This window comes from Mus musculus, chromosome 10 (genome assembly GCF_000001635.26).
Source record: "Mus musculus strain C57BL/6J chromosome 10, GRCm38.p6 C57BL/6J".
Lineage (NCBI taxonomy): Eukaryota > Metazoa > Chordata > Mammalia > Rodentia > Muridae > Mus > Mus musculus.
Genome location: NC_000076.6, coordinates 14,719,239 through 14,736,053, shown reverse-complemented (window position 1 = coordinate 14,736,053; position 16,815 = coordinate 14,719,239). Strand labels below are relative to the sequence as shown.

Genomic DNA, 16,815 nt, shown 5'->3' with positions numbered 1-16,815 from the left:
AAGATAGCCACACACACATAATTCCACCTCCAACAACAAAAACAACAGGAAGCAACAATCATTCTTCCTTAATATCTCTTAACATCAGTGGACTCAATTTCCCAATAAAGACATAGACTAACCGACTGGATACATAAACAGGACCTAGCATTTTGCTGCATACAGGAAATACACCTCAATGACAAAGACAGGCTCTACCTCAGAGTAAAAGGCTGGAAAACAATTTTCCAAGCAAACGGTCCAAAGAAACAAGCTGGAGTAGCCATTCTAATATCGAATAAAATCGACTTTCAACCAAAAGTTATAAAAAATGATAAGGAAGGACACTTCATACTCATCAAAAGAAAAGTCTACCAAGATGTACTCTCAATTCTGAACATTTATGCTCTAAATGCAAGGGCATACCCACATTCATAAAAGAAACTTTACTAAGGCTCAAAGCACATATTGAAACTCGCACAATGATAGTAGGAGACTTCGACACCACACTCTCAGCAATGGACAGATCGTGGAAACAAAAACTAAACAGAGACACATTGAAATTAACAGAAGTTATGAACCCAATGGATTTAACAGATAGCTATAGGACATTTCATCCTAAAACTAAAGAACATAAAATAGTTTTATCCAACTACTTGTTTCAAATAGTTGCAAAGAAAAGGTGAATGGATAAATTTTTTTTTAAACCAGAGCATAGAAATGGATGGGACTGACTTTTGTCCAAAGAATATGGAAAAGTGAAAACCTTAGGATAAGAGAAATGACGGTGTTGGTGTAACCCATGTGGAACTGTAGCTTCAGATATGACAAACTAGTGTGGACCTAATAAATGACTCTTACTCCCCATTTAAAACACAACTCTCCTTGTTGCAGTGGCTCTCAGCTTTCTCAGTAATAGTTTGGTACTTTCCAGCACAAAATCAATGCTGTCTTGAAGTTTAATTATTAAACAAACAACATAAGCAAATGCTTCAATCCATTAACACTAACCAGTATTTTCTTGTTTTAGTAAATCCACCGAATGCTCACTCTGCATCTGATTTTTGTTCTGAAGGTACAATCAAATTGAGAGAGAGTCAGTTTTACAACTTGGAGCACTCATGCCTCAAAGACGAACAAGATAATAATCTCCTTCTAGTACCTGCCATGGTTTCCATTTGAATCGCATTCAAATAATTACAGAAGTCATCCATATACAGTCGAGTTTTTTCCCCTCTTGCAATGCATGACAACAAGGATCTCCTCATAGGTCTAAAAAAAAAAGAAAAGAAAAAAAGTAACTCTTATTTTCAGCAAAAGAAAATGGTTGTTGTTTTTATTTTCTCCAAATATGAAATGAGCAAAAGAGAATAAGCATCAGTTTTAAATTCTGTATATATCATGAATCAGATAGATCACTAAAATCCCTTGCTATGTTATTAGAATTCCCCACATGAGAGACAGTGTGGCTAATCTGTCTATACCCTCCACATGCTTATTGCTTCATAAGTTAACTGGCAAACAGATTACTGGTAGAAATATTTGACAATTCAATAGTGTGTCTCATTAGCGCCATCTACTGAGTGCTGGTTTCCTTTTCTAAATCTCAGAAACAGACTAAAATCAAACCATAACCAAATCAGTGGAACAAGTGAATGACAATGGGACTGTTCTGTGGCCAGAATGTCATCCCAGCCATTCACTTTCAAGTACTGATTAATGTCACAGCACAAAGGAGCTAGTTTGAAACGCCACATAAATAAATAAACAAACAAACAGATAAATAAATAAATAAATAAGTAAAGGCTGTTTTTAATCATTCTTCTCTAAACCTTGTTGAATTATCATAACATAGTATGAAAAAAGTAAATAAAGACCTCTGTATGTCTTATTAACCACACACTGATAACACAAGTGAAACGTCAGTTTGAAGAGCTACGTTTTATTTTTTCCTTACTTATGATACACAAGTATAACAAGCAGATTTGCCAAATTTGAAAGCATGAACATATATGTAAACACTGGAAGGATTTCCATAAACATAAAAGATAATTGTCTACAATGTTACCTTTACACGTGGAGGCTTTCATACTTGCAAATATAAACAGACTCAAAAATACTGCTATCAAGCCCTCTCTCCACAGCGTGTACTTTCTTGTTTCGTAGAAATCACCCTGTGGTACAATCCTGCTGCATTCGCTCACCCATGCCATCCCTCCCAATTCCCCAGAGGTTTCTAGCTTGGAGATCTCAATTATAAAATAGGACGTTCCCCTCAAAGCCAATATGCACAGTCACAAAGTACTCTGCAGAGGTTAAAGGGCTGATAGGAATTTGGTCCATTGCATATAGCCTGCATGGTCCTACTAGAGAAGACAGGAATTTGAATGAGCCCAAGTAGAAAAATAAATTGTCATGTTCCTTGAGGACAGTCTTCGCTGGTAAAGGCCTTTTCCTTTGGGACTATAATCATCTCTATCACCCTTTTTCTTTCTCTCCTTCTGATAACTACATGATCCGGGCATTTTAGTGAGTAATCAGTTCTTTTATCAAAAATTGTTTCTCAAACAATGAAAATTGTTCTTGATAGAATAGGAATGATAAATCATACAAATACATTTCTTAAAATCCTCCACCACTAAATCAAACTCAGTTTATTAGTTAGAATGCTTCCTTCATCCTTCGTTGTATTTACCTGTACCCTCTCGATTCATTGAGTACACTGTGATATTTCAATTTCCTGATACTTTAAGACATATACAGGAACATGTAATGATCATATAGCTACATGTCTTGTTGATGTTGGTAGCAACAACCCTCCCCCCCAAAAAAACCAACACAGTAGCTGAGAAATTGTAGTGTGAGCAGTGTTCGTTTTGCAGGTACCAAGTTAATAAATGGGTATCAGTGAGCTCTCAAGTTCAAACGTATATTTGTGTCTGTAAACGTATTGAATTAAATACAATAATAACAGAAAACCTTCTTGAGAGTAAGAAGCAAAACAAAGGACAATTATAACAGCACATTGACAGTGAATACAATTAAATGGTTCATAGGCCACAATGTCCCGTGCCAACAACAACAAAAGGCTATTTTTTTCTTCTTTCTAAATTACTCATCTCAGAGGTTTTTGTTTTAATGGCAGAAACTGAACATAATGTGATTATTACAATTTGTATACAAATATTACACTGCTGAAGTACTATATGTCAACCAAGACATATATGTCTATGTGCATTTTAAAAGAGTTGTCATATTTGAAAGGTTACATTTACTGATACATTCAGAGCTGTTTGATCACTAAGCTCTGTGTCTCTTCGATTTTTCTACCAATTAAATAAAGTGTCCTGTTCTTTATTCCCCAACTTATAAAAAGACATGAAGTGGCCTTGTATTTCACTGGATATTGTCAAATGTTCCAAACATTCAGAAGGTAATGTCTGCTTTTAAGTCAAATGATCAAGTGATCAATTAATAAAGTTAGTCAGGGAGGTGACAGTCTATATTTATTAATTGATTTACTCTGTGCATGTGCATGCTCGCGTGCATGTGCACGTGCACACACACACACACACACACACACACACACACACATTTGTATATGGATATGTACATGGAGAAAGCTCATGGAGGCCTGAGGAAAACTTGTGGGAGTTATTTCACCATGTGGGCTCTGGAGATCTGACTCGGGACTTCAAGCTTGGCACCTTCGCATGCTAAGTCACTTGGTTGGTGAAAAAAATAGCTTTAATAATTCTCTTTGTACCCTTAGTTTATAAGAATATACATCCATTAAATTACATCTAGACAGAAGTGCTTATTGAATATAATCACAGCAAACTTCTTATGGAACATTTAGCTCTAAGGGAATATGTAGTTACTAAAGTCTTATTTGAGCACAAACAAAGGCCTGAAAGTGGTCCTATTCCCACACTCCTTCAGGAAAGACAAATAACTTAAGACCATCCATCGACTGAGAAACAGCTTCAACATTTACAAGGTTGATGATGTTCCTGCATTTTGAAATGTTACTACTCTAGAGAAATCTCCCATGCTGTGTCTGAAATAGCATTTGATTCCGAACTGCTCTGTGGACCAATTCTAAGCAACTCATTCCACCAGGATCTTAAATTTGGTCAAGGTCCCTCTACATTACTTGGCAATTATTGAGATATATTTAGACAAGCAACATTAGAACACATTTTTTTTATTTCTTGTCCATTCATTCTTCCACTAAGAGTTTAGAGTTATATTTTACTGCAACTAATTCATTGGCATAAATAATCTTTCAGATTACTATTATTATAAATTTTATCTAAATAGGCTTTGAAAGTTATCGTTGTCTTTAACATAATGGCCTTTAACTAGTTATTAACATCTACCAGGATCATTATGATTAACATTGATAGCAGCCTTCCACCTCATAAATGAATGAATCACATATGCATGTGCATATTTTATATAGTAACATTGCTATAGAAACTTGCTGCACATAAACTTGTATCCTAAACTGTTTGGATCCCAGTTACAAGCACAAATTATGGGATTGGTTTCTACTCATTTTATGTACAACAAAGTTTGCTATGAATAAGTCACCATAGGATACTTACTGATCCTTTAACTGTACCTTAAGAAGTATTATTGACAAATACATCTGGAAAAACTGTTCACTCTAAAACTGTGAGAGAGTAGGAGATGCTTTTAATTCTTTTAGCCTATAGGACTCAGAAATATCAATTATAGTAAGTAGAGCATTAATATAATCATCACACATATATGGCTCCATATCCTATCAACTCCTATATACCTACATCAGAAGATCTCTATCAATACTATAAAGAAAAGTTAGCACACTCCTAATGTATAGTGAATATAAATACATAGAAAAGTTGATGCTCAATTTTCCTTACAAGAGAGAGCAATGATATTGTATAAATTAAGTGTTCATAACAGAGAAAAGCATTAATCAGCTTTCAAGAAGTTAAATTGTTTCAACTTCATTATTATTTAAGGTGGATTTTCCCTAGTAACATGTCCCAAAGGACTAAAGAGCAGATCTCATGATGGCCCAACAACTGAGTATGAGATTTTTTTCATTCTGCAACTTGAAGCTTATGCACATACAAGACTGCTTACATGAAATGACGTTCAATTCTAAAAGCATATCATAAATTAAAAGCATGTGTTGTATCTCAGGAATTCAAAATATGATTCCATATTTCCAAATATTAAGTCATTACAAAATAATGCTTTGTTAAGCTAGAAGTTACTTTTCTCCACTCTAAAGCAAGCAGCATTTGCAGTCTCTCATTGAGTGTGACAGTTGAAAATGAAAACAAATCAATAGCATAGCGATACCAATTGATCACATATAGAATCTACATTGATGAAAACTGAAACTAAGTCAGATACACATGCCGACAATGGGGAAGCATTAAGTGCAGGCACTTAAGTTTGACTTGTGTAAATAATTTTGCATTGGCCATCATGTATATATATATATATATATATATATATATATATATATATATATATATATATAGAGAGAGAGAGAGAGAGAGAGAGAGAGAGAGAGAGAGTTCTACAGATATTCCATTTGTCAAACAATGGAAAACAAATTGAACATTCACAGATTTAACATTTTATTATTTGGCACAAGGAGAAATGTGATTTCCTTATCAATGAGTCTAAGTGATCCAGCTAAGACACCATAACTTCAATAGCTCTTTGGTTATTACAATGTTTTGAAGTGATATTGTAAAAATCTATGCTGGAAAGAATAGTTAATACTTCAACTCTAATGTGTCTTCGGCTGTCACTGATTTGCAGTTCTTACATACTTTTAAAGATACTGTTTATGTATCAAAACCTACCTTAGGATCAAAATTCTTCATGTGCCAAGGGTAACTTGGGATTGTTTAAGATAAAAGCTCTCCAAGATCAAGATTACAATTCAAGACAGATTATCAAGATAAAAGTGGATGATTTTCTTCTTCTGTGCTTCAGGCTTAAGTACACGTAGGTCAAAATGGATTAAAGTCTCTACTTATTAAGACCTTCTGAATTATAAGAAATATTCTCAGTAATCAAAGTCATAGATGATGACATGGATCTGAGAGACTAGAAGTGGTCCCTCTTCTAAAGGGTGAGCCCCTCCGCAGCCTTGAGCTGCTAGCTTATGGATTCTGAACATGTCATCCTCACACTTGCCCTTCTGTTGACATGTGCTTCATGTCCTTTCTCTGTCTTATAGGCCTGAGTCAGCAGATATAGAAGTATTCAGGAACATCGGTATTATAAGTTTATCACTTGAAGTAAAAGTGTAAAACATTTTCAGACTCATTAAGATGGTAGAGGCTGCTGCAGTTAAGAAACAGGAATAAGACAAATAAACTGTTTCAACGATTGTGCAACAACTGTTGTTCTAAATGGGAAGATTGTATCAAGTTTTATAGAGAACTAAGCAGAGAGAGTATGCATACATTCAGCTTGTAGTATCTCCTCTATTTTGACCATGTCATACCCATGCTCCTTGTGTAACATGGTTTGGATGGTACTCCTCCCACCCCCAAAAAAAGCTGAATCCTCTTTGTGGCACTGAAAGGAGGTGGCAAAGCCTGGGATAATTGGGACTGGAAGGTCATCAAGTCATTAGCAGCATGGCCATGAAGGGGATAAAAGGACTTCTCCAACCTGATTCTCAACTTCTTTCAACTGCAATTTGTTTTGCTACATAATTCCTCCAGAGTGCTGCCTCATCACCCACACAGGGCAACAGAACCATCATTGATTGTGGACTAAAATTTACAGTGAACCTAAATAAACATTAAAAACTGACTCTCGCAGATATTTGTAAAGTGAAGGAAAACTGACCATTCCAAAAATGTCTTAAATTTACCTTCATGTGAACATACCCTGGGATGAGGATGTGTACAGAATATCTATTGAACAGTCCCCTCAAGACTGGATGTAGAATAAAATGGGGAAGACTGCTCAAAGGAAGAGACATTTATGATAAGGTTGCCTGGAATCTTGGACAATACAAAGAGGGTCTTTGGAGTTGGGGTAGCCCTTGAGCATTGTTCTGAACTGTTCTGAACTGCACTAGGGCTGCATCAGCCCATTACCTGCACAAGACACCCCTGGGGAGGAACATAAACTAGCCTGACAATTCCTCAAAAGATAGCTATGCTCAGAAAAAGATGTTGTTGTCCCTGTCACCAGCCAATATTCACAGCAGTAGTGGGGTAGTATGGAGGTAGAGGACTTTCACCATTCACCACACTTGGACAAAGTTACCCTCATAACACAGGGTTGTCTTACTAAGTTTGGGCTATTGGTTGCTGATGACTAATCCTGAGAAATGATCCAGATGGTGATCGCCTGATAATTTTTTCTGATTTTGCCAGACAAAGAAAACCAAAGATTCTAGACATAACAGGCACTTGAAAGCTTTAATCTCCAAGTCACATTGGCAAATTACCAACTTACAAGTAGTGATCACAAGAAATCAACAATAGTACTTCTTTACTAATCTGGTACTTATGTTCACATATGAAACTAAACACTTCACACAGACTATCTAATATAATCTTAATAGAAGCCCTAGGAGGTACATCATACAATTTTTCCTGCTACACACTATAAGCTGAAACTCAGAAATAGACTACAGTGTTTTCAGTATAATTGGGAAATAGATATTGAAATACAAGATAGCAACTGTCTTGGATGTCAGCTTAGCATTTCCTAAGTGAGGGATTAATTTTATATAATACAATGGAGAACATACCAAACAGAAATCTGTGTTCGATATTCAGGATTCACATGGTGGGAATAGGGAACCAACTTCTGCCAATTGTCTTCTAACCTTCATGCATGCCCTCTGGCACACTCATGCTGCACCCCTGCAAAATTCTAATCACTAATTAACTGAAATATCTGTGTACTAGTCCTCCAATAAAATCCCCATTCCTTCTTAAAGAAAAAAAAATAGTACAAACAAATGAGACAAACAATAACACTCAGAACTAGAAAGAATTTGGCCTTTTTAAAGAAAACCTTTAGAGCTTGGCACAATACTGACCATACACCCCTTCACACACACTTATGTGGACCTGTCAAATTGCTCATTTTAGATCTTGGTCTCACCTACTCTATAAAAGATATCTCTAAATTGTGTTATATTTGTCCTGTGATTGCATATTCAACAATTTTAATTCATTAGAATACTTAGAACCACAAAATCAATTTGAAGGGTTCTCTGTTTAGGGAGAATTGTAGTGCTATAGATGGGTGTTTTGCTTTCAAAACTAGGATATTACACCAACAACAGCAACCTTCTGTTACAATCACTGTAAATGATTCCAAGTCCTTATAAAATAAACAGTGCAGAACTTCACTAAAAGAGAAGAAACAAACAAGCAAACTGTGAATACATCAGCTTCTGTCCATCTGTTTCCAAGCTCTTTCAGGAACAGGAAACCCTAGCAGGTCCTAGGCATCTCCATGAATTGAGAAAGCACAAGTCAGTTTAGGGGGTTTGAAAGGTACCTACCTGGTTTGCCAAAACTAGTACGGTAGGAGTAGCAAGTAAGCAGGAGGAATTCTGGAGACCTGCAGACAGGTCTGCTAGAAGCTTCTGCTGAAGGCTGGTCTCATATATGACAAAAAAAAAAAAAAAAAACAAAAACAAAAAACAAAAAACAAAAAACAAAAAACCTAGCCAAAGCCTGAGAAAGAACTGGTCTGAGTTCTAACTACCACACAGACAGACAGACAGACATAATAGAAAGTGCCTGTAGTCCTGGCACTCAGGGAAGCCACAAGATGATCACAAACTTACAGAAGCCTAGGTTGCTAAGTAGAAATGTCCTTTCCCCAAAATAAAAACAAAAAATATTTAAAACACAAAGAACTAAAAGTAGTTTATGTCCTGAGACAGTTTGTATTCGCAGAACGGAAATACCTCATAATTCAGGATGTGCTTTGTAGAATACATTCATGCACTGAAAACTACATTTGGGTCAATTATGGGCCATTCATACAGCAGTGTACCCATAAGATTAAATCATCCTGTGATATAGCCATCCTAGCTGGTTCACAGTAAGTGCACACTGTGGTATTTGAACACTGATTGAATTGCATTAGCAGTGTATGTCTCAGGATTTATGCCCATCCCTGATTCATGTGTGACTATCCTAAGTAGAATTTTACTTTAATTGTGAGCCTAAATTTTCCTACACTAAAAGCAAATCTAAATCTACCTTAACAGTGTTTAAACCAAGCTTCAAAACTATTCATCAGAATCTAAAAAATATAGCTGCATGCCAGAACAAATTATAACCATATTTAGAGGGAGACTATAAAGTTCAACAACCAACAAAATAAAATTTGCAAAGCCAGGCAACCAGTTGAAATTCACCAGGTTTATTAAAAGCTACAACACGTAATTAACAATGATAAAAATCAATCACAAGAAAGAGACCTAGTGATAAAAAAAAACATGAAAGTGGAGAATATATTAAAACAGCTACTAAAATATATTCTGTCTGTTTAAACAAGAAGAGGAAAAATATTGACATCATTACTAGAAAAAAGGATTTTTTTTTCAAGTCCTAAACTCAGCTTCTAGGGCTCTGAAAGGCCTACAGGCTTTTGCTTTATGGTCCACATGGTGAGTACTTTACCTTCATGGGCCACTTATTTGTTGTCACAGTGATTCAGCTCTTATTTTATACCAAAATACAATAAGAGAAATATATAAGTAAGTAAATAAAACAGTGCTTCAATAAAACCCCCGTTCACAAAGGATATAGCAGCTGACCTCTTCGTAGAGATAAAATATGTCTATAATGTAAAAATTCTAACTCCAGAGCTTATATGTTAACTATTAAGATAAAAGATACTGAAAAAAATGCATAAAGATCAGCTACAGTCCTCATTTTCTATTGCTAAGACAGAGCACATCACTTCCTGCTTTGGAGACTTTTTCTCTTCACAGTTTCTGTTACCTTTAGTTAACCACTGTCCAAAGCTATTACACGGAAAACCCGAAAAGAAAACAATGTGTAGGTTTTAAACTGTGAAGCCCCCAGAGTAGCATGACAAAATCTCTCTGGCCTCGTCGCTTCCTGCTCTGTGAGCCAATCATCCTTCCATCTGTGTGCCTTCTCTGTGTGTGCTAACTTTGCATTAGTCACTTAGCAACTGCCTCTCCTACCAGATCGACTATTGTGTCAGTATCTCGGTGCTTAGGCTCAGAATAACTCTGAAACAGACACCTAACACTAACGCGCATGCCTGAATTGTTTCCCACAACTCATCCCATCATCTAGGAGCTGAATTATCCCGATATGTAAAGAGCACTGAGCACTCTACATATTTTGTGAGAAATAATAACCACATCACAGAACTTTTATCAAAAGATCTTGCTACATTTTCTATTTGGTTAGAAGTTATTATATTAAAAAAAAAAACTCTCACTGTGCCTAACTTGTGAATTAAATTTCTTCATAGATACTATGTTTAGAAATGAGTTTAAGAAATAACATAATATAACAAATGTAGGACCACAGTCCGAGAATGGAACTGTAAGGGAACTCTGAGTGCTTGTAAGAAAACTCCAAGCAAACAGGAGCCTATTGACCTCGGTCTCTTCTACCTTCGGACTTGTTCTTGAAATGTGCTTTCCTGCTTCTCCCTGGCGTGGTAAATAAGGATGAGTTTACTTCAGATTGCTCATTACAACTGGCTATTGTTATTTGTTTATATGCTTCTACATTTTTGCCTCATGCAGCTTACCAAACAATCACCTGTAGCTTGTCCATGTGACTGTATACTTTACTCATGTGACTCTCATTGACCCACAGAGTATAAATTGTCTGATGCTCTGAATAAAGTGGGCTATTGAATGAGACTTAAGTCTGCATCATTCAGCTCCATTCTCCCAGGTCCCATACAAGACTTAGGTCTAGGTTCTATCTTAGGTCTTAGAGAGGTAAATATCCAAGGACTTAGGTCTAGGTTCTATCTGTGGTTTCAGGACTCCATAGTGGAAAAAGTAGACCAACGTGCCACAAATTACCTAAATTACAATGTAGTGAGCTCATAATACCACAAACTTGGTAGTTTAAAAGAATGAATCTGGCATCAATCAAAGGCCTACATCCTATGCTGTAACGTGGTAGAAAACCAAGCAAGTATAGAAAGAAGATAGAAAGAAGAGCAGAGATGTGTCCTTGTCATCCCAGACATACCCTCTAAAGAATTCACTCCCTCCCACTATACCCATTAATCCATTTTCTAGGACAGAGATCTCAAGACTACTTAGCATAATTCCTACTAAGCTTGATAGAATAAGGAATTACCTTCAAAACAGTAGTTGAAGTGTTGTTTATTGAGAAACCAAGTATGTATGTGTCAGATACCATTTGGGACAGTACATAATTCACAACTCTAATCATAGCATCTCTGTTAAGAGTTGTCTTATCCATTTTAAGGATGAAGAAACAAAAAATAAAAATTCAACATAGATAGTTAAATAATAGCAATATCAGGAAAGTGGTATAGACTTGTGTCTTCTGGATTTTTCCTTGGAGTTTGATCATAATCATGAGGAATCCAACAAGGAAGAGTTGCATGTGTTATAAAAGTAGAAACCAGATAGTCGAGGAATAGTCAACATGCACACTCCCCAGAATGATGGGAAACAGGACCTTCCACTTCAGCCTTAGAACAAGAAACTATTGGTACCAAACAAATAATTGTCAATAAATCTCAAACATCAAGCAATCGTCGCACTATGGTAGTAAATACTTAAGCTCCTAAGACCACAGAATTATGAGATTACTTAGACTGTAGTATCCAGTCCTTTCCTCCTGGGGAAAAGGAGGCGTACCTCAGAAGGTTAAATCAGTTCCCCAAAATAACACTGCTGGTTATTGGCCTTTTCACTAAACCATCCCCAATTACATTCCAGAAAATATAAATTATTCATGTAGAAAGACAAACCCAATTTTGGCAGGTCAGAGATTTCAGTGAGATATGAATTGGTTAAGGACCATGATTTATGAATCTAGGCAGCTATCCAGATTGCCTTATCTCAGCTGTCCTTCTGGGAAGCACACTATTGTGAGTACCTAAATTGATCTCTAGTCTACCCTATTCAACAGTCACTGCTATCATGTGAGGGGAAATGTAAATTACTGAGGCACAATGCAAATACTGAAAGTCAAAAAATGTTAGAGGGGAAATTTATATTGAGATTATCTCCCCTTGTTTGCTAGATACAAAATTATCCCAGATAATTCATGACCATATTCTGAAAGATTAAATACAAATCATGTCTATTTTAAGCAAACCATCAGCATGTTTTTACACACATACACACACCCTAATAGATACATAGCCATTCATTCTCCATTTAAGATTTTTTGCTATGTGTGTCAGTATTTTGCCTGTATGTGTATATGTGCACCACATGCATTCAGTGCCCGTGGCGGTCATAAGGGTGCATGCGATCCCCTGGAACTTACACTGGGCTGCTAGGAGTTGAACTGGGATCTTTTGGAAGAGCTGCAAGTTGTTCTTAACCACTTAGCCATCTCTCCATCCCTGACCCACACATTCTTATATCCTTTTAAGTTCTTTGAATTCAAGGACTACCATTTTCTTAGATATTCCAAACACCTCACACAGCAGCTGACACTGTAAGTGCTCAATGATTACTGAATGAATGAAAAAAATTACAGAATAATCACAAGAACACACACACAAAATTACATGGATAGACAGAAAAACACATTAACAACTTACTTTTCAAGGAATTTGGGAACTAATAATATTTATTTAAGGTGAACAACATGATGATTTCATATTTACACATATTGTTAATCACAGCGAAGCTTACTAGTGTATCCATGCCTGCCTATAAGACTGATGTGTGCTAACAAGTTACCCGTTACAAGTGTTTAATTTCTACATGTTTGTAGTTACATTGCTATTAAGTCACCTTGTTAACTTTCCAGAATAGGCATTGTAATCTTTCTTTCCACTTTCCCTTTCATTTCCCCATTGGCAGCCACCATCTTACTGTCTATATATTTGACATATAAGCTAACTATACATATTATTTTTAAATTATTTTTCACGTGAACACTAAAAAAAAAGCAACTCTTGTTGTCACTAGTATGGAGTAAAACAATCAGGCATTCACGATTATCTCTCTTTTCTGTAGCGTCTGTGTTAAAATACTTCCTGCTATAACGCATTGTATAGTTTTATTTAAAATATGCTTATGAAAATACATCAAGGTAATAACATACAATGTAGCCCCCTAAAGGAAATAACATTCGAATAAGATCTTTCTGATCGCATTTAGAAATGCACATATATTGAGCGAAATTGTCTTCTTTTCTTCATAAAAAAATAGTTATAATGTAGTCTAATATGTCTAATAGCTATATACACGTGAACACCAAAAAAAAAACTCTTGTTGTCACTAGTAGAGACTATAACCATAACACATTCACGATCAACTCTCTTTGCTGTAGCATCTGTGTTAAAATACTTTTCTTCCTGCCATAATGCATTGTACAGTTTTATGTAAAATTTGCAAATGAAAATACATTAAGGTAATGACATACAGTGTAGCCTAATAAGGAAATCACATTTGAATTAGATCTTTCTTGTCTCATTTAGAAATTCACATCTATTGAGCTAAACTATCTTGTTTTCTTCATAAAAAGACAATTATAATGTAGCCTAATATGTCTAATAGCTATATACACGTGAACACCAAAAAACAATTCTTGTTGTCACTAGTACAGAGTATAACAATCAGGCATTGACGATTAACACTCTTGTTGGTGTGTTACCACTTTCTGGTTTGACTTCACTTGCCAGTCTTTAGTGTTGTGTCCAAAAATTCTTGGCCAAAGCTATGCCAAGAAGCTTTTCTTTGGCAATGTCACAATTTCTTTTAAAGTCTTCCACTCATTGTAAGGTCGTGTATTTCTCAAGACTAGGTCCCTGTCTTCTTCCTTCCGTGTGTGGATATCCAAGTTTCTTACTCATAGTGAAGACTTCTATTTTTACACTGTATTTGCTTGGCATCTGCTGAAGATTGACGTGTGTAAAACCCACAGATTCTGTATTCTGGTCCACTGGTTACTACGGATATTGTTAATGCCAATTCATGCTGCTCTTTTAACTATTAACACTTTGAATACATTTTGAAATCAAGGAATGTATTGCATCTGGGGGTGTTTCTGTTGCTGTGGACTGTTTTGGTATTTAGTGGGCTTGGTCTCACATTTCCATATTTGGTTATTTTTTTAGTCTTACTGAGATCACACAGAATCTATACACCAACTTTGGTCATGTAGATACCTAAGCACTATTAATTACTCTAGTACCTAAATATAGGTTACCTTCATTTATCTCCAACATTTTTAATTCCTTCATTGGTATTTCATATTTCTCACATAATTTTTATTTTTACCAAAAATACCTTATTTTCTCACATAATATGTCGTGATTCCAGGTCCCCTCCATCTACACTTTCCAGTTCCTCCCAACTGCCCCTCCCATCTGGATGCATACTCTTTCTGTCTCTCATCAGAAAACAAAAAGACTTCTAAGGGATAATAATAAAACATTATGAGATAAAGTAAAAACTAATACATTGGAAGTAAACAAAACAGACAGAAAAGAACAAAAGAAAAAGGCACAAAAAACAGACATAGACACAAAGACTGAGTCATTTGCACACACAGAAATCCCACAGAAACACTACACACATACACACACATACACACACACACACACCTGTATGGTAAGAGAGGGGGGGAGGGGGAGGGGGAGGAGGAGGGGGAGGGGGAGGGGGAGGGGGAGGGGGAGGGAGAGGGAGAGGGAGAGGGAGAGGGAGAGGGAGAGGGAGAGGGAGAGGGAGAGGGAGAGGGAGAGGGAGAGGGAGAGGGAGAGGGATCCAGATTCCAGATAAATAATAGAGGGATGACAGTTAGATGCTATTATTTTTTTTTCAAAAAGCTCCAACATGAATTATAAAATGAAGAATGTCCAATGACATCAAGTTCATTTTCTGTTGGTCATCTGATGCTAGATTATGTAGGCTCATTCCTTTTCTTAAGGATATTTATCTCCCTGCCCCGGACCAAGTTCCTTACTCTCTACCTAACCTCTCGGTGTGGCTCTATGGATTGTAGCTCTGTTATGAGTAATGGTCATGTCAGTTAGACAAAAGATTGCTAAGAATCTTCAAAGCATGGTCTCACAAAACTTATATTTCCACAAACAGTAGCAAATAAATATAAGGACAGAAAAGTAAGAATTTAAGATGTTATATGACTTATTAAAAAGCTAAGCTTCCGCCAGGCAGTGGTGGCACACACCTTTAATACTAGCAGTCCAGATGCCTACGTAAGCAGATCTCTGTGAGTGTGTGACCAGTCTGGACTACAGAGCAAGTTCCAGGACAGCCAAGGCTACAAGGAGAAACTTTGTCTTGAAGAAACAAAAGAAAAAAAATAGCTAAGTGTATACATCTGATACACACATACACAGAAACAGGGGTGGGGGGATTAAGAATGTAACAAGAGAAGCTCTCTGGCTTAGCAGGTTACAGCACTTGGTACTCTTGTAGAGAACCTGGTTTCCCTTCTCAGTACCCCCATGACAGTTAACAGTAGTCAATCTCCAGTTCTGAGGGGTCTGACCCCAGTTCTAACCTATGCAGGTGTCAAGCATGCATGTGAGACACATACATATGTGCAGAAAAACATTCATATATATAAAAAAAGAAAAAAGAAAAAAAAAAGACAGTAGTAGCTAAAGAATTGCTGGTATGGGTTAAAGAGCTAAATCTTGGTCAAATTATAAGACTATTTGTTCCCTGGTTTTTTCCTGACGGGAAGCAGTTAAGGAAACACAACCACTGTTTTCCTAATAAAAAAGGGAAGATGCTTTCAGCCAAGAACAGAGTACAGAGTTATAGGCCATTGAAGAGCTACAAACCATAGCTAGCTGTGGAACTGGGAACCATTTCTGTTAAGCAATAAAGTCTCCAACTGGCAATATTTTCCCATGTGCATTCCAAACTTGTGCAGCAGTGATGGCTGTATTCTCCTGCTCTTTCAGGTGGGGTGGAAGAATTGATAGATCACAGGCCTGCTTTAGTGTTCTCTGTGGGTGGTGAATGAAAGAAGACATTTCCCTTTGCATCTTCAGACTCTAGAATAAAAAGAGAAATCTCTAAGCCACATCCAGGTATAATAGCTCAAGTCTGCTATTAGACAGGACATTTAGCATCCTGGCAAAATATTGAAAACAGTAAAAAGAGATGTAAGTATCTGTGGTAGAATATTTATAATAGAATATGAATTTGGACATATTTTTCCTTATTTTAGTACCCATACCTCTGTCCCATGGCTTAAGATGAAACAGTAGAAGCTATTTCTCACATCTGGGTTATTATAACTGGCATTACTTAATTTACCATTAGTAACCACCCACTGATCAGGTGCCTAGGCACTGCTTAACCTGTGTTTTTAATAACCTGCATGTAAATAAACCCACATGAGCACCCAATAAACAACCCTCCTCTGGAGGGTACGAGTAAATATATAACATTTATAGATCAGGACTTTCCCTTTGTGAACCAGTAGTCACACAGGAATGGCAGTGATTCACAGATGACACTGTATATATTTAATGAAACATTATCATTTATTTCTGTCCATAGATAGAATCCAAAGACAGATATCCTTCCCAAAAATAACCGTACAAGCTTTTACACTTCTCTTTCTAGAAAGGAATTAA

At 36.4% G+C, this 16,815-nt stretch overlaps 1 long non-coding RNA gene across 1 annotated transcript in view; it reads right to left on the bottom strand.

Annotated features, from left to right (window-relative positions):
- The window catches only part of 1700016L04Rik (RIKEN cDNA 1700016L04 gene), a 53,411-nt gene that overhangs the window by 22,966 nt on the left and 13,630 nt on the right, over positions 1-16,815 (bottom strand). Inside the window, exons 2-3 of the long non-coding RNA NR_045824.1 lie at positions 16,012-16,227; positions 1,142-1,251 (exon numbers count right to left, since the gene is read on the bottom strand). This is a non-coding gene — a long non-coding RNA (RIKEN cDNA 1700016L04 gene). The remainder of the gene's footprint in view (positions 1-1,141; positions 1,252-16,011; positions 16,228-16,815) is intronic.